The sequence below is a fragment of the Littorina saxatilis genome, linkage group LG1 (genome assembly GCF_037325665.1).
Source record: "Littorina saxatilis isolate snail1 linkage group LG1, US_GU_Lsax_2.0, whole genome shotgun sequence".
In the NCBI taxonomy this organism is placed as follows: Eukaryota; Metazoa; Mollusca; class Gastropoda; order Littorinimorpha; family Littorinidae; genus Littorina; species Littorina saxatilis.
The window spans coordinates 95,082,396-95,109,233 of record NC_090245.1 but is presented as its reverse complement, the minus strand read 5'-3'; the positions used below and the strand labels follow the sequence as shown (position 1 = coordinate 95,109,233).

General features: G+C 41.2%; 2 protein-coding genes and 2 long non-coding RNA genes across 5 annotated transcripts in view; 2 read left to right on the top strand and 2 right to left on the bottom strand.

Annotated features, from left to right (window-relative positions):
* LOC138946326 (uncharacterized) overlaps positions 1-26,838 on the bottom strand; it is a 176,791-nt gene that overhangs the window by 5,744 nt on the left and 144,209 nt on the right. The gene's annotated exons all lie outside the window — the stretch shown is intronic.
* LOC138946490 (uncharacterized) lies at positions 15,819-19,645 on the top strand. Of its 2 annotated transcripts, XR_011449368.1 has the most exons (3): positions 15,819-16,065; positions 16,945-17,141; positions 18,745-19,645. It is a non-coding gene; the product is annotated as an uncharacterized lncRNA (long non-coding RNA). The 2 variants fall into 2 exon arrangements; XR_011449362.1 differs by having other exon boundaries at positions 15,819-17,141.
* Positions 18,627-21,421, bottom strand: LOC138946518 (uncharacterized). Its single transcript, XR_011449371.1, has 2 exons — positions 20,824-21,421; positions 18,627-18,817 (listed from the first exon to the last, which is right to left on the bottom strand). It is a non-coding gene; the product is annotated as an uncharacterized lncRNA (long non-coding RNA).
* Positions 23,351-26,838, top strand: part of LOC138946303 (solute carrier family 22 member 15-like) — a 59,999-nt gene continuing 56,511 nt past the window's right edge. The window contains exon 1 of the mRNA XM_070317845.1: positions 23,351-24,019. The gene's annotated coding sequence lies outside the window, so the exon portion shown is untranslated. The remainder of the gene's footprint in view (positions 24,020-26,838) is intronic.

Below are 26,838 nucleotides of genomic sequence, written 5' to 3'. Positions count from 1 at the left end.
TATGACGTCATCAAAGACATTTATCGAAAAAATGAAAAAAACTTCTGAGGAACTCTCATGAAAAATTTCATAAAGATCGGTCCAGTAGTTTACTCTGAATCGCTCTCACACACACACACGCACACACACACACATACACACACACACACACACACGCACACACACACACATACACCACGACCCTCGTCTTGATTCCCCCCCTCTATGTTAAAACATTTAGTCAAAACTTGACTAAATGTAAAAAGAGGTATAACATAATTTTTTTTTCTCCCCAACATTCTGGTCAACAAAATCATTATCATAGACTGTCATTCAATTTCAAGACAATCATCACAGCTTTGAACCGACCCTTTGTTATGTTATGTTATGTTATGTTATCAGACTGGTACTTAGGCTGTTAAGCCTTTGTCTGATCTTTTGAATCAGTTGCTATCCTAGCCTAACTTTTGGGCTAGGTAACCTACACGATCTTTTGACCGTGGCCTATTCTATCAACTTTTTCTTGGCTGGTGTAGTGAGAGGCATACTGACATTTGGGCTATACATATAATCTTTCAGTGCATTGTCCAAGCGATTCTTGAAACTGTTCATTGTCGGCGCTTCTACCACATTCTTGTCCAAGGAGTTCCATGTGTCTATGATTCTGTTCGTGAAGAAAGATTGTCGGAGAGCTGTTCTGCATTGTTTCTTCTTGAGCTTGAACTGATGTCCACGGGTATTACAAAGGCTATTCAGCTCCAGTGGGTTCTTGCAATCGTAGTATCCATGCACGAATTTGTATGCTTCAATCATGTCTCCCCGGATACGCCTATAGCACATGCTTGGAACTTTCAAAACTCTCAAGCGCTCTTCATAACTCAAGGTCTTCAACCCTGGAATACACTTCGTGGCTCTTCTTAATACACTTTCAATCAAATTTTTATCTTTCTCGAGTCGGGGACTCCACACCACATTTGCAAACTCCAGATGAGGCCGTACAAGTGCAACAAAGAGAAGTCTTAGCGTTTCTGCGTCCAAATGCTCATAAGACCGTCTAATGAGACCCAGGATTCTGTTTGCTTTGTTGACTTGTGTTTCCACGTGCTTTGAGAATTTCAATTCACTGTCTACATTGACTCCAAGGTCCTTTTCTGCACTTGAGCTTTCCAGATCAACCCTGTCCACGCTGCCAGGTTTTCTCATATCATACACAAGTTTCTGATTTTTTGTACCCAACTGTAATGTCTTACACTTATCTGCATTAAAGCGCATCTGCCACTTGTCTGCCCAGTCGACCAAACTGTCCAAATCCTTCTGGAGTTCCTTGCTATCTTCACAAGTTCTGATTTGTCGGTACACTTTTGTATCATCAGCGTACATGCTGCACAGACTGCTCACAACTTCAGGGAGATCGTTAATGTATATAACAAATAAAACCGGGCCCAGCACACTGCCCTGGGGCACTCCACTTGTCACGTCTTTCCAGTCTGACATAGACCCATTGACCTTCACCCTTTGCTTTCTATCACTTAGAAAATCACCGATCCAGTCTTTGACAAGTCCATGGATACCATATGCTTCTAGTTTTTTCAGTAACCGCACATGCGGAACACAATCGAATGCCTTAGCAAAATCAAGGTACACAGCGTCAACCGGTACTCCATCATCTAAGCTATCTGTCCAGTCGTCAATGACGCTAATTAAGTTTGTCACGCATGATCGTTTTGCCACAAAACCATGCTGGCAATCTGATAACAAGTCGTTGGCTGTCAAATGAGAGAAAACACTGGTTCTTATCAACTTTTCTAACAGTTTGCATGGTATGCTTGTTAAACTCACTGGGCGGTAGTTGCCTGGACTGCTCTTACAGCCCTTCTTGAAAAGGGGTGTTACATTTGCCTGCTTCCACTGATATGGTACTGTTCCTTCAGCTAGCGATGCCCTAAAAACAATCGCTAAAACGTCAGCTAAAACGTCAGCCAATTCTTTCAACACTCTTGGATGCATATTATTAGGTCCAGTTGATTTCGAGGCGTCAAGTGCCTTGAGCAACTTCAGGACTGCGTTCGTGTCAATGTCTATGTTATTCAATTCATTATTCAACTTCCTTCCCTCACAATCAGGGATGTAGTCAAGATTTTCTTTCGTGAACACACTACAGAAAAAGTCATTAAGCATATCCGCTTTCTCACTGTCTTTCGTTGCTTGTTTACCACTCTTATCAGTTAGATCGGGCACACCATCTCGGGTGGCCATCTTGCTTTTGGCGTAAGCGTAGAATGCTTTGGGGTTGCTCTTAGCAGCTCTAGCAATGTCTTTCTCATGATCTTTTACCGCATTTTTACATGCCTTCTTAGCTTGGTTTCTGGCCTTTGCATACAATAAGTAGTCTGCCCCTTCCCTAGTTTGCATATATCTCTGATATGCTGAACGTTCCTTTTTCACTTTGGCCAATGCTTTTTCATTCATCCACAGAGGTTTTCTTTTCCTATTGGGTCCATTGCTCCGAACATGAGGAACATATTCACCCACTAGTGTCTCTATATTGCTGGACAAAATGTCCCATGCCTCCTGTGCTTTGAGTCCTTCAATTTTGTTCGCTAAGTTGAGAGATGCAAACTTAGTTTTCATCGAGTCATAGTCCCCCCTGGCATAGGCGAACTTCCCCTCAGACCCATGGTCTATCTTACTGGCATAGCATATGTACTCAAACATTAAACAATGGTGATGGCTTTTACCTAAAGGCGCATGATGTTTTAGATTCGCAACCATGCCTTCCTCATTCGTTAACACCAAGTCAATAAGAGTAGGTTGCTGATCACCTCGACAATGAGTAGGGTCCACAACATGCTGATACAAGAAAGTGTCTCTGATCGTGTCCAAGAACACAGTGGCCTTATGTTCTGCGTTAGACGGTGACGTGCCTTCGCTCCAGTTCACTTCAGGATAGTTAAAGTCTCCAGTCACTAGCACATGAGTTCTATTCGTTGTAATTTCTTTCAGTAAAGTGTTCAGTGCATTGTTATTGTCCACAGAGCTGTTTGGCGACCTGTATACAGTTCCCAGTAAAAGCTTATCTCCCTCCACAAGTGGTATCTCACACCACACAGACTCTAAAACTTTTGCATGGTTGCCATCTAGAACAATCTGTTGCGCTCCATACTGTTCACATACGTACATAACCACCCCCCTAGCCCCCTGAACACCCCCCTGGATGTTAGTAAAACAACTGTAGCCATCAATCTTTATTTCACACAAATCCACAGTAAATCTAAAAAATTTTGGTAAAATCTCAGTTACACAAATGATGTCAGGCCTATCACACTCAATCGAGCAACTTTCGTTCAACCAGTTTAAAAACAACAACCATAGTAAATGCTACAGCGCGATCAACGTTCGCCCATTTACGAACTCCCGATGAGATTTGTTTCTTTTGGTCGCCAAGCCTACCGTTTACAAACGCATGCGCACTAATTGGGATTCCCCCAATTTCGTCGACCTTGACCTCAGGTATCTCGAAGCCACTGCTTCGGCGTTCAATTTAGCTCGTGCATACCGAGTAGCTGGCAACTTTGCTTCCGAAGTTCCCACTTTCAAGGTTAATGTCCAGGGTCTCTCATTAGACATCATTATGCGAAGATATCGCATTTTAAGGGTCCTTACCTAACCATCGGAAACTTCCAACGCAGACTACAATTGCAGAACAATCCAATTTTAAAGGCAGCTCATTTCCCAATGAGCTAATTCACAATATCGAAGACATCAAATGCGTCAATCGATCAACTGTCGTAACCTGGCTACAGACGGTCGCTTACCTTGCACTATAGACATGAACTGTGACATTCTTTTTTAATTAGGAGGAAATGCTTGAATCAGAATGGCTAAAAACCGACAATTCGGTCAGTAATTGACCGAGCCAACGTGCTCGAGTCAGTCGGCGAAGCGGGCGAGCTTTCGGACTATCACGACTAAATAACTCATAAAACATCTTTTCACCATGCTTTTTCCACACGAGTTCAAGTGCCGCCCGGAGCTAAATATTTTTATATTTTATTTGTTTATCAATCTTTTTCTTTTTGGGCCTCAATTGCATTAAAGGCTGCAACAACCGATTTTGGCCTCTGTGTTAATTTTTTTACATTTAGTCAAGTTTTGACTAAATGTTTTAACGTAGAGGGGGGAATCGAGACGAGGGTCGTGGTGTATGTGCGTGTGTGTGTGTGTATGTGTGTGTGTGTCTGTCTGTGTGTGTGTGTAGAGCGATTCAGACTAAACTACTGGACCGATCTTTATGAAATTTGACATGAGAGTTCCTGGGTATGAAATCCCCGAACGTTCTTTTCATTTTTTTGATAAATGTCTTTGATGACGTCATATCCGGCTTTTCGTGAAAGTTGAGGCGGCACTGTCACGCCCTCATTTTTCAACCAAATTGGTTGAAATTTTGGTCAAGTAATCTTCGACGAAACCCGGACTTCGGTATTGCATTTCAGCTTGGTGGCTTAAAAATTAATTAATGACTTTGGTCATTAAAAATCTGAAAATTGTAAAAAAAAAATAAAAATTTATAAAACGATCCAAATTTACGTTCATCTTATTTTCCATCATTTTCTGATTCCAAAAACATATAAATATGTTATATTTGGATTAAAAACAAGCTCTGAAAATTAAATATATAAAAATTATTATCAAACTTAAATTGTCGAAATCAATTTAAAAACACTTTCATCTTATTCCTTGTCGGTTCCTGATTCCAAAAACATATAGATATGATATGTTTGGATTAAAAACACGCTCAGAAAGTTAAAACAAAGAGAGGTACAGAAAAGCGTGCTATCCTTCTTAGCGCAACTACTACCCCGCTCTTCTTGTCAATTTCACTGCCTTTGCCATGAGCGGTGGACTGACGATGCTACGAGTATACGGTCTTGCTGAAAAATGGCATTGCGTTCAGTTTCATTCTGTGAGTTCGACAGCTACTTGGCTAAATGTTGTATTTTCGCCTTACGCGACTTGTTTTTCTTGCGTAAAGAAACGTTCCTATGCTTTCCAAAAAAAACACAATCTTGACTTTTAACTGTACATAACCATGCATCGTCATCGTCATCAAAAATTAACGAGGGAAAACAAATTAAAACACCGATGAACAGTGTTGTCTTTTCTAAACTTTTATAATTGACACACATTTCCCCAATAAATAATGTAAAAGTCACTAAACTTAATTATTTGCGGTCTACTAAACCTTATATCTTGATACCCAAACATAATGTTCTGCCTTTTGAATTTTACCAGCAACCCAAATTTTCCCTACAACCAATCTATGTTTGTCCAAAACAAGTTTTTCCGATATACAATTATTAAACAAAAGTTCAACATAATCATTTATTCTTTTCCCTAACATTCAGGCAAACAAAGTCATTGTCATAGGCAGTCATTCGATTCCAAGACAATCATCATAGGTTTGAACCGACCCTTTCGTTTAACCACTTAAAAAACAACAGCAATAACGCTGTTAGTACTACAGCGCGCTCAACGTTCGCCTTTTTGAACTCGCAATGAGATTTGTTTCTTCTGGTCGCCAAGCTTTCCGTTAATAAACGCATGCGTACTAGTTGGGATTCCCCCAATTTTCGCGACCTTGACCGAATACTCTCGAAGTCACCACTCCGGCCGGCGTTCATGCATAATGAACAGTTGGGAAGTTAACTTCGGGAATTCCCACTTCCAAAAGAGGCCTCTACTTCCATTGTTTCTGACTTCCTCCTTATGCATACGGGCGCAAAGATCTAAAGTGAGTTTTTCTGCACTGATCGTTAGATTTGGATTTAGAAAACAACCAAACTCGTGGATTTTATATGGAGATTCATGTGTTCAAGCCCGTAGTTGCTTGTTTAGATGCAGCATGTTTGTATTGTTTGCCCAAGAGATGTATATTTCGTACACTAGAGCGTTCGGAATTTTTCAATCGCAAAAGTAGTTTCTACAAAGTCTAGCTCCTCAACCTGTGTGCTATCGAGGATTCAGGCCTGTTGTTGGGGGTAGGTGATTTTGGTTGCTGTGTAAGTTACCGAAAAATAACCAGCCCTACAAAGTACAAGTTCACAGAGAGAAAGAAGCAGAGGGGGAATAAAGTTAGCTGTCCAGACGCCCGGGTATGACGCGCCGTTTGATGCTTTAGAAAGCCTCCCGTAAACCATCACAGATACTGTCAGGCTTTTACACACAGTACAAACACCCTTTCATTTAAACACTCACCGCTTGAGAACATCCTAGGTGCCCTCCGTAAAGAGCGAGCAATTTTCAAAGAATTTATTTTTGCGCGGTTTATCTTACCCCTGAGCCATCGTGAACCCGTGTGATCCAGTTTCCTTTTTTGAGTCACTTGAGAAAATGTGACTCTATGTAATCGGTCAGTGTTAGTCTGTCCGGCCGGCCGGCCGTCCGTAGACACCACCTTAACGTTGGACTTTTCTCGGAAACTATCAAAGCGATCCGGCTCATATTTTGTTTAGTCGTGACCTCCAATGACCTCTACACTTTAACGATGGTTTCGTTGACCTTTGACCTTTTTCAAGGTCACAGGTCAGCGTCAAAGGAAAAATTAGACATTTTATATCTTTGACAAAGTTCATCGGATGTGATTGAAACTTTGTAGGATTATTCTTTACATCAAAGTATTTACATCTGTAGCCTTTTACGAACGTTATCAGAAAAACAAGGGAGATAACTAGCCTTTTCTGTTCGGCAACACACAACTTAACGTTGGGCTTTTCTCGGAAACTATAAAAGTGACCGGGCTCAAATTTTATGTGAACGTGACTCCCAGTGACCTCTACACTTTGACGTCTGCTTTGGTGATCTTTGACCTTTTTCAAGGTCACAGGTATGTCTTGAAGGAAAAAAATTGAAATATCATATCTCTGAAACTATTCATCGGATTTGATTCAAACTTTATAGGATTATTCTTTACATCAAATTATTTACATCTGTATTGTGTTGTGAATAGCAATTTCTTCCTGTCCATCTGATACCTCATATAATATTCAGAACTGCGAAAGTGACTCGATCGAGCGTTTGCTCTTCTTGTTAAGATCAATTTTATACCGGATTCTTTGTTTGGTTTTTTTCTTTCTGGAAATTGGTTGTGCTTGTCTGATTTGTCAATGGTGAAGCAACATGGTGTGATCAAAGGGAGATAACCTGTTAGTGTTTTGTTGTGCATTGTGTTGTTTTGGGCTGAACTTGTTTCAGTGTATGTTTTTGTGTTTTTTCAAGATTTGCTGCTGCAATGAAATCAATGCGTAGTCAAGGCTACATTGTTTTGTGATTGCAGTTTAATTTTGATTGTATGTTTTTGTGTTTTTTCGAGATTTGCTGCTGCAATTAGGTCAATGCGTAGTCAAGGCTACATTGATTTGTGATTGCAGTTTAATTTTGATTAGACGTTTTTGTTTGTTTTTTCCAAGATTTGATGCTGCAATGAAATCAGTGCGTAGTCAAGGCTACATTGTTTTGTGATTGCAGTTTAATTTTGATGGAATGTTCAAGACACTCTTAGGTGTGCTTGGGTGTTTTTGTATGCAGGGAAAAGATAAAGAAAGTTGCTGCCATAGAACAAATTCCGGACATGTACATTATTTCCTGAAATTTTTTATTATTATATTTTTTTGTGGTGGTGTATGTTCGTTGTTTTTGGGTGGTTGTAACGAAAAGGGTGAATGTATTTGGTCACGACGAACATTTTAGAGAGTAACTTTTTAGCCTAAACGAAAGGCTTAAATGAAATTGACTAGGGATCTTTTTCGCAACTTGGGTTTCAGTGTGATGGTTTTCAGTGTGTAGATATGTTGTCATTTGGCACCCTATTGTTTTGGCGAGTGTTGTGCACAGTTTATATTTTTGGATATAGTATGGCTTCCCATTGATGCACCTTACGATTTATCTGTGTGGTTTTGCCTTACGTTTTGTCTTTAAGAATTGTTTGTGCAAATTGACTTATAATATTTTGTCGTTGATGACACTTGGTCAACGGCGGGACGCCGTTGCATGTCCCGGGGGGTGTATGTGAGACGATGACTGTCTATTGCATTGTTGATGTTGCGCGCCTGTTGGGTTGTTTGGGGCTTTTGCACTAATAAGACGCGTGGCAATGTATGATCACGTGAGACCGCGAGACTTGTGAAAGAGCTCGGCAGTCGAGCGGGAACCTTTGCGAAGTAAAGAACAAGAAATGACTTCGCTTGCTCGACTCACTTTTATTGCGTTTGACTGAGAAGCGTTCACCCACAAACAACCACCAGAACAACAGAACAACAACACCACATGGGGGACACCCCGAAGCGTCCCGGTACCAAAGCGTCCCGGTACCGAAGCGTCCCGGTACCAAAGCGTCCCGGTACCGAAGCGTCCCGGTACCAAAGCGTCCCGGTACCGAAGCGTCCCACTATAACGCGTCACAGGACTTAGACTTCTTTTTTTTCTAAACCAATGACTTGATTTGACCTTGACTTGACTAACCATATCTATTTTTTTTAAATTTAATATTGACCTTGATTTGACCTTGACTTCACTGATTTTTTTAATTTTGCACAGACCTTGATTTGCTTTCGGTAAAAAAAAAAATCACTTTTTGTCCAACTTTTCCCCAACTTTACTTTAGATCTGTACTCACAACACAGAAATACTGTACCCGGGTGGACAAGTTCGGGGGAAAAGTCTGTAGGCTTCCGTTCACAAGAGGGATATGTCTGTTATCACACACGCTTTCTGGCTTCACTAAGCGTGAGCGTCGGAAAAAGTCTTTTCAGTTCTGCCTCCGACTTTTAAATTGTATCATTTGGGTTAATTTGGGTTTGTTTGGGTTCATTTGGGTAATAAAGAACGCTCGCGCTGGACCCGAGTACTCTTCAGACTGGCTCGCTCCCCCAGTATGAAAGTTTTTGTCTTGTGCACGGTTAAGACCAAGTGATTGCTCTGTGTGAATTACAGGCATTCCCTTTGCTATATAATACATTGGCATGCGAGCCGAGGATGTGCGTGATGACTGGTACCGGGACGCTTCGGCACCGGGACGCTTCGGTACCGGGACGCTTCGTGCCCTACTGCGCGGGAGCGTCCCGAAGCGTCCCGGTACCAAAGCGTCCCGGTACCCCTATGACGCGTTATAGTGGGACGCTTCGGTACCGGGACGCTTCGGCACCGGGACGCTTCGGTACCGGGACGCTTCGGTACCGGGACGCCTCGGCACCGGGACGCTTCGGTACCGGGACGCTTCGTGATGTACCCCACCACATGTATAAGGTGTCATAGACACCGGGGTTGTTACCAGGATCCTTGAGATCTTGTGCACACACTCTGTTCAAATTTCCTGAAGCTAATGGAGATTTCATCTGCATGTAAAATGAAGCAACTTAGTTTAGCTGAAATGTATCAAACGCTACAGTGGTAAGTTTGAAATCTATCTATGTTGAACCGTCTTTTTTGCAAATACATTGACTGTGAAATGTGTGTAGGCCTCAGATGATCAAACGCTTTCTAGCCATGTGGAAAAAAACACGAAAATGCCATTTCTTCTCCATTTTCAGTTACAGAAATATTCAAAGGGACATGCAGGGATTCAACATGTCAAAATCTTGCAGAAATGTTCAACATTATAATTAATATCAATCGAAACTGAAATACTAGACACTTTAAAAAGAATTTTGGTGCACTATTTTTTTTATTACGAATAATTGTGTGCAACTTTCTTCATAACTTTCTTTCATGAAGTGTACGTATTTGTTCTAGAAATAGGCGCGTTCCCTGTTTTGAGTGAACACTGTTTTCATGGTGCACTAACCTGTGCTTTGAAAAAGATGCAAATAATACACAACGGCCATAATTTCTCTTTATTTCAATGAATTTCAACTTTAGATACAGCGATTTAAAGTGCAGATTAAAAACAATCATTGTATGAAGAATTACAAAAATAGATGTTTTTTGGTTTTTTTAGCATCTCACGATACAATTTTGACACACGCTATGAATATGATTCAAAATGAACACATAAAAACCAGTCAACTGGCACTTCATAATCATTTAATCCGTTTTCTTGCAGAATTTCTCAAAGTAATCCTCTGGCAAAGTAATCTTCGAGCATCGAAAGTGAAAGAGGTATTTCAGGCCAGGCACCTATTGCCCCCTAGTTCCGGTTATCAGAGAGAGGCTGCCGTGCCCTAAAATCTGATTGGTCGAAACGCTGGGGGCAAAGGTTATACGAAAAAGGTCTATTGCAATTGATCACCAATAATGCATTGCAATAAAAATGAATAAAGTAAAATAAAACAAAACAAAGCAGAGTAAAGAAACAATGAAATAACATTAAACAAAATATAGCGTTGACGGGGCTCGAACCTACGACCTACCGAATGGAAACTCTGTATGCTAACCGTTGCGCTACAGAGACATTCTTCCATAGAGGGTAAAACTAAACAAGAGATCCAAACAAGTCGCGTAAGGCGAAAATACAATATTTAGTCAAGTAGCTGTCGAACTCACAGAATGAAACTGAACGCAATGCAACGCAGCAAGACCGTATACTCGTAGTCCACCGCTCACGGCATAGGCAGTGAAATTGACAAGAAGAGCGGGGTAGTAGTTGCGCTAAGAAGGATAGCACGCTTTTCTGTACCTCTCTTTGTTTTAACTTTCTGAGCGTGTTTTTAATCCAAACATATCATATCTATATGTTTTTGGAATCAGGAACCGACAAGGAATAAGATGAAAGTGGTTTTAAATTGATTTGGACAATTTAATTTTGATAATAATTTTTATATATTTAATTTTCAGAGCTTGTTTTTAATCCGAATATAACATATTTATATGTTTTTGGAATCAGCAAATGATGGAGAATAAGATAAACGTAAATTTGGATCGTTTTATAAATTTTTTTTTTTTTTTACAATTTTCAGATTTTTAATGACCAAAGTCATTAATTAATTTTTAAGCCACCAAGCTGAAATGCAATACCGAAGTCCGGGCTTCGTCGAAGATTACTTGACCAAAATTTGAACCAATTTGGTTGAAAAATGAGGGCGTGACAGTGCCGCCTCAACTTTCACGAAAAGCCGGATATGACGTCATCAAAGACATTTATCCAAAAAATGAAAAAAACGTTCGGGGATTTCATACCCAGGAACTCTCATGTCAAATTTCATAAAGATCGGTCCAGTAGTTTAGTCTGAATCGCTCTACACACACACACAGACACACAGACACACGCACATACACCACGACCCTCGTTTCGATTCCCCCTCTACGTTAAAACATTTAGTCAAAACTTGACTTAATGTAAAAAGGGCAGAGCCACAGGCACGCGATATTGAACTCGGTACCTTACAGAAGAGGAATTTGTTTCTTTTTACATTTAGTCAAGTTTTGACTAAATGTTTTAACATAGAGGGGGAATCGAGACGAGGGTCGTGGTGTATGTGTGTGTGTGTGTGTGTGTGTGTGTGTCTGTCTGTCTGTCTGTCTGTCTGTGTGTGTAGAGCGATTCAGACTAAACTACTGGACCGATCTTTATGAAATTTGACATGAGAGTTCCTGGGTATGAAATCCCCGAACGTTTTTTTCATTTTTTGTATAAATATCTTTGATGACGTCATATCCGGCTTTTCGTGAAAGTTGAGGCGGCACTGTCACGCCCTCATTTTTCAACCAAATTGGTTGAAATTTTGGTCAAGTATTCTTCGACGAAGCCCGGGGTTCGGTATTGCATTTCAGCTTGGTGGCTTAAAAATTAATTAATGACTTTGGTCATTAAAAATCTGAAAATTGTAAAAAAAAAAAAAAAATTTATAAAACGATCCACATTTACGTTCATCTTATTTTCCATCATTTGCTGATTCCAAAAACATATAAATATGTTATATTTGGATTAAAAACAAGCTCTGAAAATTAAATATATAAAAATTATTATCAAAATTAAATTGTCCAAATCAATTTAAAAACACTTTCATCTTATTCCTTGTCGGTTCCTGATTCCAAAAACATATAGATATGATATGTTTGGATTAAAAGCACGCTCAGAAAGTTAAAACAAAGAGAGGTACAGAAAAGCGTGCTATCCTTCTTAGCGCAACTACTACCCCGCTCTTCTTGTCAATTTCACTGCCTTTGCCATGAGCGGTGGACTGAAGATGCTACGAGTATACGGTCTTGCTGAAAAATGGCAGCTACTTGACTAAATATTGTATTTTCGCCTTACGCGACTTGTTTCTTTCTAGAGTATTTTTGGCAGCAAGATAACGGGGTCCGCCTAAACTACGCGCCAGCACGCGCTAGCACGCGCCAGCACGCGCCAGCTTGAACCATAGCACTTATATACTTTATTTTTATATTTCTAGTTAGTTCATCGTCCATTCTCACATAATACAAAATTTCAAACTTCAATGATAATAAATACGGAAGTTATGACGAGTTTAAGGAGAGCTAATGCACTACTCTCAAATCCGACGATTGTCGGACATGGAGCCACGGCCTTTGGATAGCTCTCCTGATAACGCGTCTTAGCTATCGTAAATTTTATCACTGAAGTTTGAAATTTTGTATAATGTAAGAACTGACGATGAACTAACTAGAAATATAAAAATCAAGTATATAAGGGCTAAGACGCGTTATAGGAGAGCTATCCTAAGGCCGTGGCTCCATGTCCGACAATGTCGGATACGAAGTCATTCGTTCCAACAGTCAGTCGGATGCGGAGCCAGTCATTCCTCTGTGTGCCATGGTGTGTGTGTGTGTGGACGCTACCCGTTTGGCTGCTTATTCTGATTCGCAGCTGACCCCCCTGGGGCCGTTCCCCTATCCACCACCTGGGGACCCGCTCGGTTGGGGATGGAAGCCCCGACGATACACCCATGGACACGAGGTGCAAATGAGCATATCGCCATGTTCCGCCGCCGGAGTTAAGCCATATCAAAGTTAAAATTAAATGACATTCTGCACTTTGCAGCACAGAACAATTGACATGTTCATTACTTCACAGGGCAAAGAAACAACATACTTTTCAGCATGTATTTATTTGGACAAACTTGAAGTCTTGCGTCCTCACAGGATGAACAAGCCTTTTTAAGCCGAATGTTGTTGATATGCTACCGTTCTAATAAAATTAATTAAAAAAAATGATTAAAAAATAAATTAAAATAAGTTGTATAGCATGGCAAAACAATCAAAAAGTGCAGGAACAGTTGTTTGTTTGTTAGCTAGCTTTACCTCCCTTTATCTTGGTGTAGATGTAAAGAAGAGTGACTAGGATACGATTTCGATGAGTTGCAGGTTAGAAATCCTCTTTGTGAGGACGGCACTTACATACAGTGCATCGTTCGATGAAGGGTTAAGAACGAGACGTACAAAGAAACCCACGAAGATAACACCGAAGACATACACACAGTCGGCACAGTAACTAGACCAGAAGAGAGAGAGGAGATGTGTGTGTGTTAACTTTGTGTGTGTGTGGGGGGGGGGGGTGGGGTGTGGTTGGTGTTTTTTGTGAGAGATGGTGAAAGATAAAAAGGACACAGGTACAGAGACAAGAGGGAGAAAACAAAGATTTTTTTGGGGGGGAGGGGGGGAGGAGGAGGGGGGGGGGTGAGCGCACTTATAATGTGCATTAGTAATGAGAATAATAGTGATAATGATAATAATATTAATAATAATAATAATAATAATAATGATAAAATAATAATAATAATTATGCTCAAAAACTTCAAACCCTTTCCGACGAAAAAAAACCCAACAACGCCCTTCTTTGACATAATGGCAAATACATGACTGACGTATCTTTCCATTGTTGCTGCTCAAATACTTCACTGAAAATAGTTGCCGACAGATCGCCACCGGCTTCGTGTTGTATAATTATAACTAATGCTGGTCCTAAGTTCTTTGAAGTTGAGACTATCCTAGCAGTTCTGCTATCATCCAACACAACCATCACCATTTTGATTTATGGAGCTGAAATTGTGTATAATTAAAGAATAAAGTAACATAAATGATACAGGTCAAGGCAGTGCCTGCTTCAAAGTGGTTGTGCAGTTGGTATGCATTAATGTCTGTATTCAGTCAATGTCGAAGTTTTGTCATAACTTCCGTAATTTTCATCATTGAAAATTGACATTTTGTATTATGTGAGAATGGACGATGATCTAACAAAAAATATAAAAATAAAGTATGTAAGTGCTATGGATCACACACACACACACAGAGGAATGAGTGGCTCTGCATCCGACTGACTGTGTTCGAACGAATGACTCCGTATCCGACATTGTTTTTAATCACTGAAGTGTGAAATTTTGTATAATGTAAGAACTGACGATGGAATGACTAGAAACATACAGATAAATCATATAACAGCTATGAATCTCAGTAGCGTCCACTTAAAATTGGTAGTGCGCAGTTTTAGTCACTGCCGGATTTTGTCGGATTTGAGAGTAGCGCATTAGCTCGACTAAAACACGTCATAACTACTGAAATGTTCAACACTCAAGCTTGAAATTTTGTATTATGTAAGAATGGACAATGAACTATATAGACTATAAAAATAAATTATGTAAGTGTTATGGATCACTCTACTTCAAACTAGGCGCCAGCTTGAACCATAGCACTTATATACTTTATTTTTATATTTCTAGTTAGTTCATCGTCCATTCTCACATAATACAAAATTTCAAACTTCAATGATGAAAAATACGGAAGTTATGACGAGTTTAAGGAGAGCTAATGCACTACTCTCAAATCCGACGATTTCCGCCATTGACTAAACAGCCTGCAAGCTACCACTTTGAAGTAGACGCTACCCGGTGATCCATAACACTTACATAATTTATTTTTATAGTCTATATAGTTAATTGTCCATTCTTACATAATACAAAATTTCAAGCTTGAGTGTTGAACATTTCAGTAGTTATGACGGGTTTTAGGCGAGCTAATGCGCTACTCTCAAATCCGACAAAATCCGGACTAAAACTGCGCGCTACCAAATTTAAGTGGACGCTACTGAGATTCATAGCTGTTATATAATTTATCTGTATGTTTCTAGTCATTCCATCGTCAGTTCTTACATTATACAAAATTTCAAACTTCAGTGATAAAATTTACGATAGCTAAGACGCGTTATAGGAGAGCTATCCTAGCTAAGGCCGTGGCTCCATGTCCGACAATCGTCGGATTTGAGAGTAGTGCATTAGCTCTCCTTAAAGCCATATGTACTCGATGACTATACACGCTAATTGCTTTACCAACAGCTGGAGACAGACTAAATTAAGTTCCCTGCAAAATATTGTGGTCTAGGACCCCTTACATGTTGAGATATTTGAATTTTCATTTTGATCTGGATCGTCCTATTTATAGATTTGGCAACACATGTAACGTTGATGCAAGGGAGAGAACACCGCGGCTTTGTTGACATCCTCACTTTTTCAGAGGCTAGAACAAGCTGTAATGCATGTATTATGGTCCGCGCATGGTGACATATCGTCATTATATGGTCTTATGGTGCGTTTGACATCGATTGTGGGCAAACTACACTTTGTAAACACGGGAGTGCGTTAGTATGCCTTTAAACTCGTCATAACTTCCGTATTTTTTATCATTGAAGTTTGAAATTTTGTATTATGTGAGAATGGACGATGAACTAACTAGAAATATAAAAATAAAGTATATAAGTGCTATGGTTCAAGCTGGCGCGTGCTGGCGCGTGCTGGCGCGTAGCCTTTTAGGCGGACCGAGATAACGTAACAAAGCCGACACATGTTTGGTTGTCTTTATAAAACCATTTCTTGAACATTATATGGGGGGTAATTAAAGGGATAGTATCCGCCGGAAAAGGCCTTCAGATCGCTTTCAAAGCATCACCGTAAGATTCTACGTTACAAATAATGCTACCATCCATGAGGAATAACTTAACTTTGCAAATTCAACAGTTTTGATAGCTAATTAATTGTCGTAACAGATTCCAAGGAAAGAGCACTCTTGTAATGGTTGGGTGATTTCCCTTGTCAAATGTGTCAACAATGGCGCGTCTTCCTGCGATCATTGTAGTCTGAAAAGGTAAGTGTCATTTTCCAGCTTAAGTTAACGTTGTCTGACAGGAAATAAAGCTTTCAATAGGACAAGTCAGTATCAGTGTACAAGTTGCTCTCAGCAGGACTGCAAATGAATCGATCGATGCGAGTCAAAAAGCCCTGACGAAGATCATGCTCGTACTTTGTTTACTCAGTCAGATTTGAGATTATCTTGGACATATGTGTTGCCTGTTGGTGATCATTTCAAATATATGTATCTAAAGTTGCGCTTTTACTTATAAGCTTATGCATGTGTTTCAAATTCCATTCATGTCACTGATCAAACTCAGGGTCAGGGAACAGTAAACGTGCGAGAGTTCGAAGCAAAGCGCATTCATGTTTCAGACAAATAGAGAGCTCTGAAAATTATGTCTTTTCCCATAATAGTAACCCAAAAGAGAAGAAATTATACTTATCCCTCTTAACAATGTCGAGGATATCAGTGTCTTGTGCATTTGTTGTGTGTGTGTGTGTGTGTGTGTGTGTGTGTGTGTGTGTGTGTGTGTGTGTGTGTGTATGAGCGAGACTTGTATCACTGTGTGTGTGTGTCACTGTGTGCATGAATGTGACTGTGCCTGTGTGTCACTGTGTGCATGAGTGTGATTATGTGTGTGTTTGTGTGTGTGTGTGTGTGTATTATGCTTGTGATATAATCACATATATATAAATTGTATTTTTGTATACACGTGAAAAAAGGAGTACAAACTATGTACTGTTGTGTGCGTGAACGTTGTGTGCCAGCTGTCAAAACTCAAGTGAGCTTTTTCTGATTATGATTGAAGTTTGCTACAAATAACTCATTAACTGTAAGGGAGATTGATTAATATATAGTGTATTCTTTTCAAGCATTTGTCTTTATTTTCAGGCTATGGAAGTTTTACATTCAAAACAACAAGCGGCCAGGCTGCTCGTTCAACTTCAAGAAGTGCACATCGAGGCAGGATAGGGAGAGGAATTAGCAGAGGTGTGAGCTAATGCAGAGGCAAGGACTGGTCCAAGTCTTCTCAAACTGAAATTGGTTTGCTGGGCAAGGGGAAGGCTGATCCGAATAACAATTTGAAGGTAAGTGAGGACTAGTTATACTTATAATATTAATAGATACTTTCTCTGTGTGCAGGAGTTAAAAGAAAAAGACTTATGATGTTAGAGCCAAGGGTAATTTTGTGAATTCCAATACTGGCAATAGAGTGCTATCACAGAAAATGAAGAAATTACATTCATCCAACTGAACAATGTCAAGAAAGTCAGTGCGTGTTGTGTATTTGTTATGTGTGGATGTGTGTGTGTTTTAGGAATGTAAAATAAGTAAAATTGTGTGTAAGTGGGGGTGTAAATTAGTGGTCTGGGTGGCCCAAAAAACAATTTGAAGGTGAATCAGGACTATAGTTATAAGTATTTTCTCTCACCGCTTCCCCCCCTCAACCCCCACGCCTCCTCCAAACTCAATCATTCGAGTAAGTACCTTTTTATTCTGCAAGATTTGTGAGTTCGAAGACTTTGTTACAGGGTATACTAAATAATGACTAACGGTGAGGTTTTTAGGTGTCAGTCACAAATTACATTACCGGTGCTTTTTTTTTCATTCTAGGGAATGTGTGTATTTCCTGGTTTCAAAAAATATTGAAAAAGAATGAAAATTCAGCTTCAGCATCCTGATTTTGTCAAGATATTTTGTGCAGTTAAATTTCAGTACCCACAACCTTTTAGTGTCTCATAAAGGGAAATAAATGAACAGTCCTCACAATTGGGGTGCTGTACCGTGAACCCCCCCCCCTTTTAACACCCTTTACAATTCAAGATCTCCCCTATATTTAGACCTTGCTTTTAAGATTTTCTGGTCATAACCTATGCAAATTCACCTTCATTTTAAGACTTCCTATTTTTAAATACCTGAATTTATCAGATTTTGGGAGATCGTAAAAGGGGGTTCCACTGTAATATGAATTCTGTTTTAGCTACACCTGTGTGCTGTTAGTAAAGAAGGATATTTTACAGATTGAGGGGATCATTTCTGCCTCCATAATGATCGTTATGATCTGACACATTGGCTAACAGATTCCATGATCATGCTGTTATGTAGGAAGTCATAATAATGATGTGTAGGTTTTTGAATTGTGTCTGCTGTTCAATTTTCTTTTAAACAAGACAATCCCTGAAGCACATTTTCCAACCACATGTCAAACAGCAGTTCTGCTATATACAGCAAACTCAATCAAAGAAAAGCAGAATGTCTTAGAATAGAGGTTATAAACAGGAATCTGAGAAAGTAGTGTCTTTTAAGACAAATGTTGTGTTTTTTTTAAAGGGGGGGGGGGGGGGGGGGGGGCAAAGTTAGGGTTTCACTGTACAATGCAATGGTAAACTGGGCATTCATTCCAAGTAGCTAAAGATGTGTGACACTTTTGCTCGTCAGGAGCACTAGAACATGTCACATTTTCACACTTCTCAGTGTGTCAGAATGCTGGAAAACCCCCCCCCCCTCTCCCACCCACCACCACCTTTTACTCACACTTGCAATCCATTACGTACATGAATAGATTACAAACACTCTTCTGTAACTCTTTATTTTCACACTTTTTCTTGCATTTGGTTAATTTTTTCAACCCTTTTCGAAGTTTGAATTAAAGTGTCTTCACTGATGGGTGATTTTCTGTTTATGCTCCAGGACTTCAAGGCACTGGTGCTTGATGACAGCAGGCTCCTACTGGCCCACACACAAAGAAGAGATTGAAGATGTCCTGGAAGAAGAAGAGGGAAAGATCAATAAAGCCAAACGATACGCATCATTCAGAGTTATATTGAGGAAAGATATTGGCTATTCGGGTGAAGGTGTAAGAGTTGCCATGTGCAGTTGCTGTGTATGGGTCATAGGAATGACATTATAGATCCAACTGGCCAGTACACTGATTTTCTTCCTTGCTGCCTGCATTGGAGTACATTGTGGTGTTAAACAAAGTGCGTTTCTGTGTGGGTTGGTTTACACATGCTCTGTCACATTCCATATTAGACGGCCAGCTGAGACTACAAAATAGTGCATGTTTGTACACTAAAAAAAACAATTAAAAGGAATTCTAACCAGAACCAATCGATACAGAAATGTTATTTGTATTTTTGACCAAAATATGACATTTTACACACACCTTGACAGTCCTTGTTCACCTTGAGGAACACTCACTGTCTCAATCTGTGTAAAATGTCATAATTTGGTCAAAAATACAAATAATGTATGTTGTTTTCTGCTTTTTTAATGTACTGTAATCTACCTTGTAAGCGCCGTTAGTACCTAGTAAACGCCCACCCCCAACATTTGGATCAGTGTTTGAACATATGTTGTGTGTGTGGTTTTTTTTTTAATTATGTGCACAGTTCTGCACCTTGTAGAGACATTTTCATTCTAGAGAACGCTGACAGACAGCTATATATTTATTTATTTCATACTCTCGGCACTGGAGTATCTCTGGATAGCCCCTCAAAAAGAAGACGAGGGAGGGTCTTCTGAAGTTGAAGAGGTCTGCTTTCAGTGATTTACAGGGAGCATGTGAAACGACCAGTGTTTGATAACACCATTTCCCTCTGAAAGATTTTAGCTTTCTAAAATAAACTTACCCCTTTCTTCGTCACATCAATGTCTTGGATCAGTATCAATGACTGACAGAATGACTTCATTTCGAGGTTTTTTAGGATGTGTGTACATTCACTCTCACTGAATGAATTTTTGTGTTTGGTTTTTAGTGTTTTTTCTTTCTGTTTAGACACTTGCATATCAAGCGAAAGATACATACAGGGTGACTATTTGTGCATGGAAACAGCTGACATGAGCATTAAAGTCTGGGGAAGAGTCCTGAAAGTGTATTGATTAATGCGTTGAATTCACAGGTCTAGTAAAACTTGTGCAAAACATATTATATATACATGTGTTGAAAAGTGCTCGAATTCCAAGAATAGTTTCATGTGTAGCACCTTTGAACTGTGCAGAGGATGTGTGCCTGTGGATTTGAGATCTACATGGAATAAAATAGACACTGTTCTTGACAATTGAGTATGTTTTTGTGTGCGCATGTTGTTTGCTTTATTGATAATAATTGACTTTTGGTCAAGATGTAACCATAAATTTCTGTAGCAAAGATGCAATGATAAAAATAGAAAGAATATGATCAAATAATAAGACACTGGGCTGCAAATTGCTTTTAATTGTCATTGTATTTATCTGTAAACTGATCATGATTTCCATGGCATGATTAATGCAGTGGAACCTCCCTTCTATGACCCCCCAATTTAAAACTCCCTTCTTTTTAAGACCTTGTTTTCTCACATTTTCTGTTCATAACCTCTGTAAAATTACCCCCATTTTAAGACTCGTTCTTTTTTTAGACTCGATTTTCTCAGATTGTTTGAGGTCGTAAAAGGGGGGTGCCACTGTAGTAATAATGCATCTTCAGAAATTGAACACAGGTGCTGCAGGTTTTTTTATAACCATGAAGAAGAAAAATACTGTTTCAAAACTTTGACAGTGTCTTATCCTCAAACGTACACCTTTTTAAAGAATCCATAACTTTTAATCACTCAACAAAATTGCCTGCAGCTCAAGTGAACCAGAAATGGGGAACAATTGGGCACACTCAAGGAATCGGTTCTTGGTAACTTTTCTGTCGGTTGCGCAGCCTGAGAGAGACATGACAGAGATACTTACTCAAGATAAAAGATAAGCTTGACTTACATCAGAATTATGAACATTTAAACTCACCTTGAGCTTTGTCCGAAATATTTTAAACCATTATTGCCACACATTGCAAGAATGTTTGATGTCCGGCCGGGTGCTTTTCCCCTGAAAATTAAAAAAAATAGTTTTAGTAATTATAGCAACATATAAACCACTAAGTGTAAACCAAAGGCTGGCCAATTACATACAGTTCTACAGCAACATCAGTTCTGAACATGAAGCTTTCAACATGCACAGCGACACTTAAAAATGGCAGTTAAAAAAGAAAGGATGAATGAGATTCTGCCGCATTTAGTGTTTGCTTCAATGAACGCTGTCCGAGGAAGAATGTGTTCTTCGTTAAAAAGTTACCCTTTCACAAAGCCTTACAATAAGCTTCAATCATAGTTTTTCCTGCAAAATCACAACATTAAAAACTTTACGGGCACAGAAAAACTCATACTGCTGACAATATAAAATGTCAGTTATAAATAACATTTTCTGTTGCACTACATCCAAAGACTGTGCTGACTGACCTTACTTTTTCCATCTCAAAACAATTTTTAGGGGGATTACCTACTCTGTCACAGTGTTAGTCTCAGTCTCCAGTCCTATACAGTGCACCACAGGAGCTTGTACCCAACCGCCAGTTGATCATTATTTAGTCCTGCAGGTACGCCCTTACTAGGCTAGCGAATGCGTAGTATGTAGTTGTAAGAAGACTGTAGGGATGAAGGAGTAAATAATGATCGACCGGCACTTTGATACAAGCTCCTGTGCAGTGCACAGACACACACACACACAGTGACACACACCGTGGCGTGTCCGTGTTCAAACCAAAACTGGACTCAATCGACCCTGCACACTACACGTTCGTGCACTCGCTTGATGGATGCTTCATTCGCTCAACACACCAGCAGACACACAGACAAAACGGCAGCAACATTTGTCTAGGTCTGTCCAAAGTCTACACAACAGTTGCTTTACTTACAAATCCCCGGGCCGGCAGCAGGAGAGAGCTCTGCGTCGTGGGTAGTCAGCGCACACCGCCACACGATGGTAACACTCATGCAGTTCAATCCAACTTTCCCACTGCTTGCCGCGTGTTGATAACTTTGCATTTTGTGCGTCGAGCATGACTTTCTCGTGATTCTGTGTCGTTCCCAGTCAGTCTGCTGCTTTCAGAACCACCTTGAGTCGATTTCTTACATCCCATCCGCCATTGTTGTGGGTCGTCATGAAAACGGCACGCTCGCGACGAAAACCAGTCTATGACGGCCAATTTTAATCTTCAAATGGTGGAGAGCAGTCGCCAATTTAATCATGTTTAATTAATTATTTAGCATACTTGTGGTGCTTTATTGAGCAAACCGGGCCAGGTGCGTCTTAATTAAGGTACACTAGATTCCCCAAATTCTTCAAATCGGCCGAATTCGACAAAAAAAACTCCAAAATGGCGGCGTGGACACTATGTTTAAAGACACTGGTTATTGGTATTGCTTCAAACCGGTGTCTTGTGCCTTTGCTTTGTCCCCAAGCTGTTTTGCAACTTCGAAGGGTCTCGTCAGTGTTGGTTTGCTTCAGTGAATGATTAAGGTCAGTCCATCACACGGTTTGATATGCACGAGAAAAACGGTTTGATATGCACGGGGAAGAATTTGGTAGACACTCGTTTTCATATGATCAAGGGCCGAAGCTGTGTTTTAATAAAAGAAGGGGTACGGAAACATGTTTTGTTTGGGTTACATATACTGTTCAAAAAAAGAAACGCATAGTTGCTACATGCCACATTTGTTTTATTTTTCGAAAAAATTAACAGAAAATCCAATATTTAGATTATTTGTTTGAAATTTGGTATGGACACAGTTGAATGCACACACAGTTCATTTGCATCTTCAAATCAATCAGTCAATCAATACGATTGGGTGCCGAGGCTGTCAAGTCAGTAGGGGGTGTGACTGCCTTGAGCAGCAACAACTGCCCGGCACCTTCTGGGCATGGACTGGATCAGATGCCGGATATCTTGCTGTGGGATGGTGTCCCACTCCTCCTGAAGTGCCTGCAATAGATCGCGGTGATTTGCCGGCGCTTCTTCTCGCCTGCGCACACGTCTGTCCAATTCATCCCAGAGGCGTTCTATCGGGTTCATGTCTGGCGACATGGATGGCCAGGGAAGCACCTGGACATGGTGGTCGGTGAGGAACTGGGTGGTGAGTCGTGCTGTGTGCGGGCGAGCGTTGTCCTGCTGGAATATGGCATCCTGGTCAGCCAGAAGAGGAAGGGCGTGTGGGCGCAGAATTTCCTCCACGTATAGCTGGGCAGTTATGCGCCCTTGGACGTGCACCAGGGTGCTCCTTCCAGCGGTATTGATCGCCCCCCACACCATGACGCCTCCACCACCATGAACGGGTGCCTCATCCACACAGTTGGGCGCGTAACGTTCGTTTACTCTCCGGTAGACCCTCCTCCGACCATCATGTCGCTGGAGCAGGAAGTAGGACTCGTCGCTGAACCACACGTGTCTCCAGTGATTCCGGACGGTCCAGCGAAGGTGCTGATTGCCCCACTGCACTCGGTTCTGGCGATGGCGGCGGGTGAGGACAGCTCCTCTGTGAGGTCTGCGAGCTCTCAAACCAGCTTCATGCAGGCGGTTCCGCACGGTCTGGTCCGATAATCGGTGTGGCCCGGGGAGAGCCTGGACAGAAGATGAGGCCGACAGGAAACGATTCCGGAGGTGGCGGAGCCGTATGAAGCGGTCGTGAGCAGCAGTTGTCGCCCTTGGTCTTCCCGCTCGTGGCAAGTCAGCAACGGAGCCAGTGGCTTGAAACCTGACCCACAGTCTACTGTGCTCTGGGACACGTGGAAGTGCCTGGCGATTGCACTTTGACTTTGGCCTGCTTGTAAACGACCCAATGCAATTTGGCGGTCTTCTCTGCTCAATCGGGCCATCTTTCGTCGCTGAATTGTCGTCTGATTTTTTTGTGGCGAACAATCCGCTTTTATGGGTTTTGGAAGACATGGTAAGAGCTCAATATTCCCCGAGTTTCACGAGATTACACTGAAGCATGACGAGTGGTCATGCCAAATGAGCAATTTTGACATTGTAGCCACTGATAACGCATGCGTCACGTGCAGAGCTCACTTGTGGCAATGGACGAAAGGTCGACCACCAGATAAACATTTTCTGCAGTTTGGTGGATATCCTTGTAGCCATATAACTAAATTAACCAAATATTACAAGGTCTGCGTTTCTTTTTTTGAACAGTATATGTTGCATAGTATTTTAAAACCGTATAAACAGTGGTGCCTCTGTGTATGTATGTGTATGTATGTGTGTGTATGTGTGTGTGTGTGTGTGTGTGTGTGTGTGTGTGTGTGGGTGTGTGTTTTGTGTGTGTGTGTGTGTGTGTGTGTGTGTGTGTGTTTAAGCGGCAGGCGTGCGTGCTGCGTCTGTTTCAGTAAGTGATTTTTCGAAAAAGTCTTGATGATTATGCAATTCAGAACCAATGTGAATTACATTTTTTTTTAAACCGCTCGGCACTATTTATTGTCGTTTTTATAAGGACATTTTAAAAAACGCTCGCGCTGGACCCGAGTACTCTTCAGACTGGCTCGCTCCCCCAGTATGAAAGTTTTTGTCCCATAGGCAGTGTGTTTCCCCGCGCAGACTGAAAGAGCAGTATTAGCCCGCTGACGGCTGGGGTATCGCGTAACAGCGTGCTCGCCGCTGGCAGCTCTCGGTGGCTCGCAGGCCGCTCAGGAGTTAGATCCGCGGTAGCGCAGCTGGTGTTGCAAAAAGTAAAGAGGCAAGCTATGCGCGGCCGTGGGCTGGCTGGCTGTTGCTCCGTGTGAATTCCTCCCACCGCCAAGTCGTTTTTGTGGTTTATTTCGCATTTAGGTCCCAGGTAACATTATGAAGTTTTAATACGATCAATCGGACCTATTATCAAGTTAGTGTATCAACTTTTGAACGAACTGCGCCCAGTAGTTTCCCAGCAATAAGCTGTTAAGTCGAGACAGACACACATACACACACACATACACACAATTAAAGTCTGTTGAGCCCAAGTACTAGCGTATTCGGGGAAAATGGGGCGGGGATATAGCTCAGTTGGTAGCGCGCTGGATTTGTATTCAGTTGGCCGCTGTCAGCGCGAGTTCGATCCCAGGTTCGGCGGAAATTTATTTCACAGAGTCAACTTTGTGTGCAGACTCTCTTCGGTGTCCGAACCACCCCCCGTGTATACTACATTGGGTGTGCACGTTAAAGATCCCACGATTGACAAAAGGGTCTTTCCTGGCAAAATTGCTTAGGCACAGTTAATAATTGTCTACCATACCCGTGTGACTTGGAATAAGGCCGTGAAAGGTAAATATGCGCCGACATGGCTGCAATCTACTGGCCGTATAAAATTTCATCTCACACGGCATCACTGCAGAGTGCCTAGAACTGTACCCACGGAATATGCGCGATATAAGCGTCATTGATTGATTGAAATGTTATAGTATTTGAGTCTTGAATTGCGATTTATTACACCCCCGGTATAGGGGTGTGTATAGGTTTCGGTCGATATGTTTGTTTGTTTGTTTGTGTGTTTGTGTGTTTGTTTGTGTTCGCAAGTAGATCTCAAGAATGAACGGACCGATCGTCACCAAACTTGGTGAACAGGTTCTATACATTCCTGAGACGGTCCTTACAAAAATTTGGACAAGTCAAACACACGGTTAGGGAGTTATTGGTGGATTTTGGTTTTTTGGGGGGATCAACTACGGCATAACTCTTCCTTATCTTCTCCATGTTTTCAGCGTTTACCTCCCTTCCTTCGTATGATGCACTATAGTATGAGGGGGCATCTTCGGATATTCCCGGCGTTCTGTTACTATTTTTAGAAGGTCACCGCAGTGTCCAGAACGTAAATTGGACCCGTAAATTATCCTCAGGGTAAAAGTGCAAAGGTCGAATCTTCTTCTTCAGCGTTCCAGAATTTTTCTGGTTACGTGTGAGCTCGTTTTCCCATTTGGGTTCCCCACACTATTCTCTGAGAGCATAGTCAGCTCACTCCGCTTTCGTTGAGTAGGCATGCTGGGTATTTTCGTGTTTCCATAACCCACCGAACTCCGACATGGATTACAGGATCTTTTCCGTGCGCACTTGGTCTTGTGCTTGCGTGTACACACGAAGGGGGTTAAGTCACAAGCAGGTCTGCACATAAGTTGACCTGGGAGATCGGAAAAATCTCCACTCTTACTTAACCCACCAGGCGGCAGCGACCGGGATTCGAACTCACGACCTCCCGATTAGGAGGCCGACGTCTTACCACCACGCCACTGCGCCCGTCCAAAGGTCGAATCAATTTATAGCCACGCGAAAAATACACTGTCATCTATCTCTCTATATATACGGCTTCTCTGTGTTTGTGTGTGTGTGTGTGTGTGTGTGTGTGTGTGTGTGTGTTTGTGTGTGTGTGTGTGTGTGTGTGTGTCTCTCTATGTGGGCAACACCTGTGGATTGTTCAGTTCTGTTTGTGATGTGGTCTGGCGGATTTTGTGTATTTGTATGCACTGGCCTTCCTTTGAGAAGCCATAACAGTTCAAAAGGGCTTAGAGATAAGCTCTAAATTGCTCAATCCTGATTCTACAAGGACTTATACAGAAACATATTCATGGTCAAAGGGAAATAACCTTCTCAGTTGGTGGCAGTGAGAATGGGTGCAGTGAGAATGGTTATTTCCCTTTGACCAACGGGGGTGTTTTTCCTATCGGAGGAATTTCTTGTTTATATTAATGAGCCCACACAAACAAACAAAACTTGCCCCCCCCCCCCCCCAAAAAAAAAAAAGAAAGAAAGAAAAGTACACTGTGTTTTATAAACTGAACAGAAAAAGCGCGCATGATTCATAAAAATACACTAAAAAAAATATGACATTGACGGGGCTCGAACCATCGACTTCAAAAACCGCGCCGCAGTCCTATCCACTGAGCTATGCGGCATGTGTAAATAACGAACCAACTAGGAAACATCTATTTTGTGAGATACAGGACTCACAGCAGTCGTTGTGT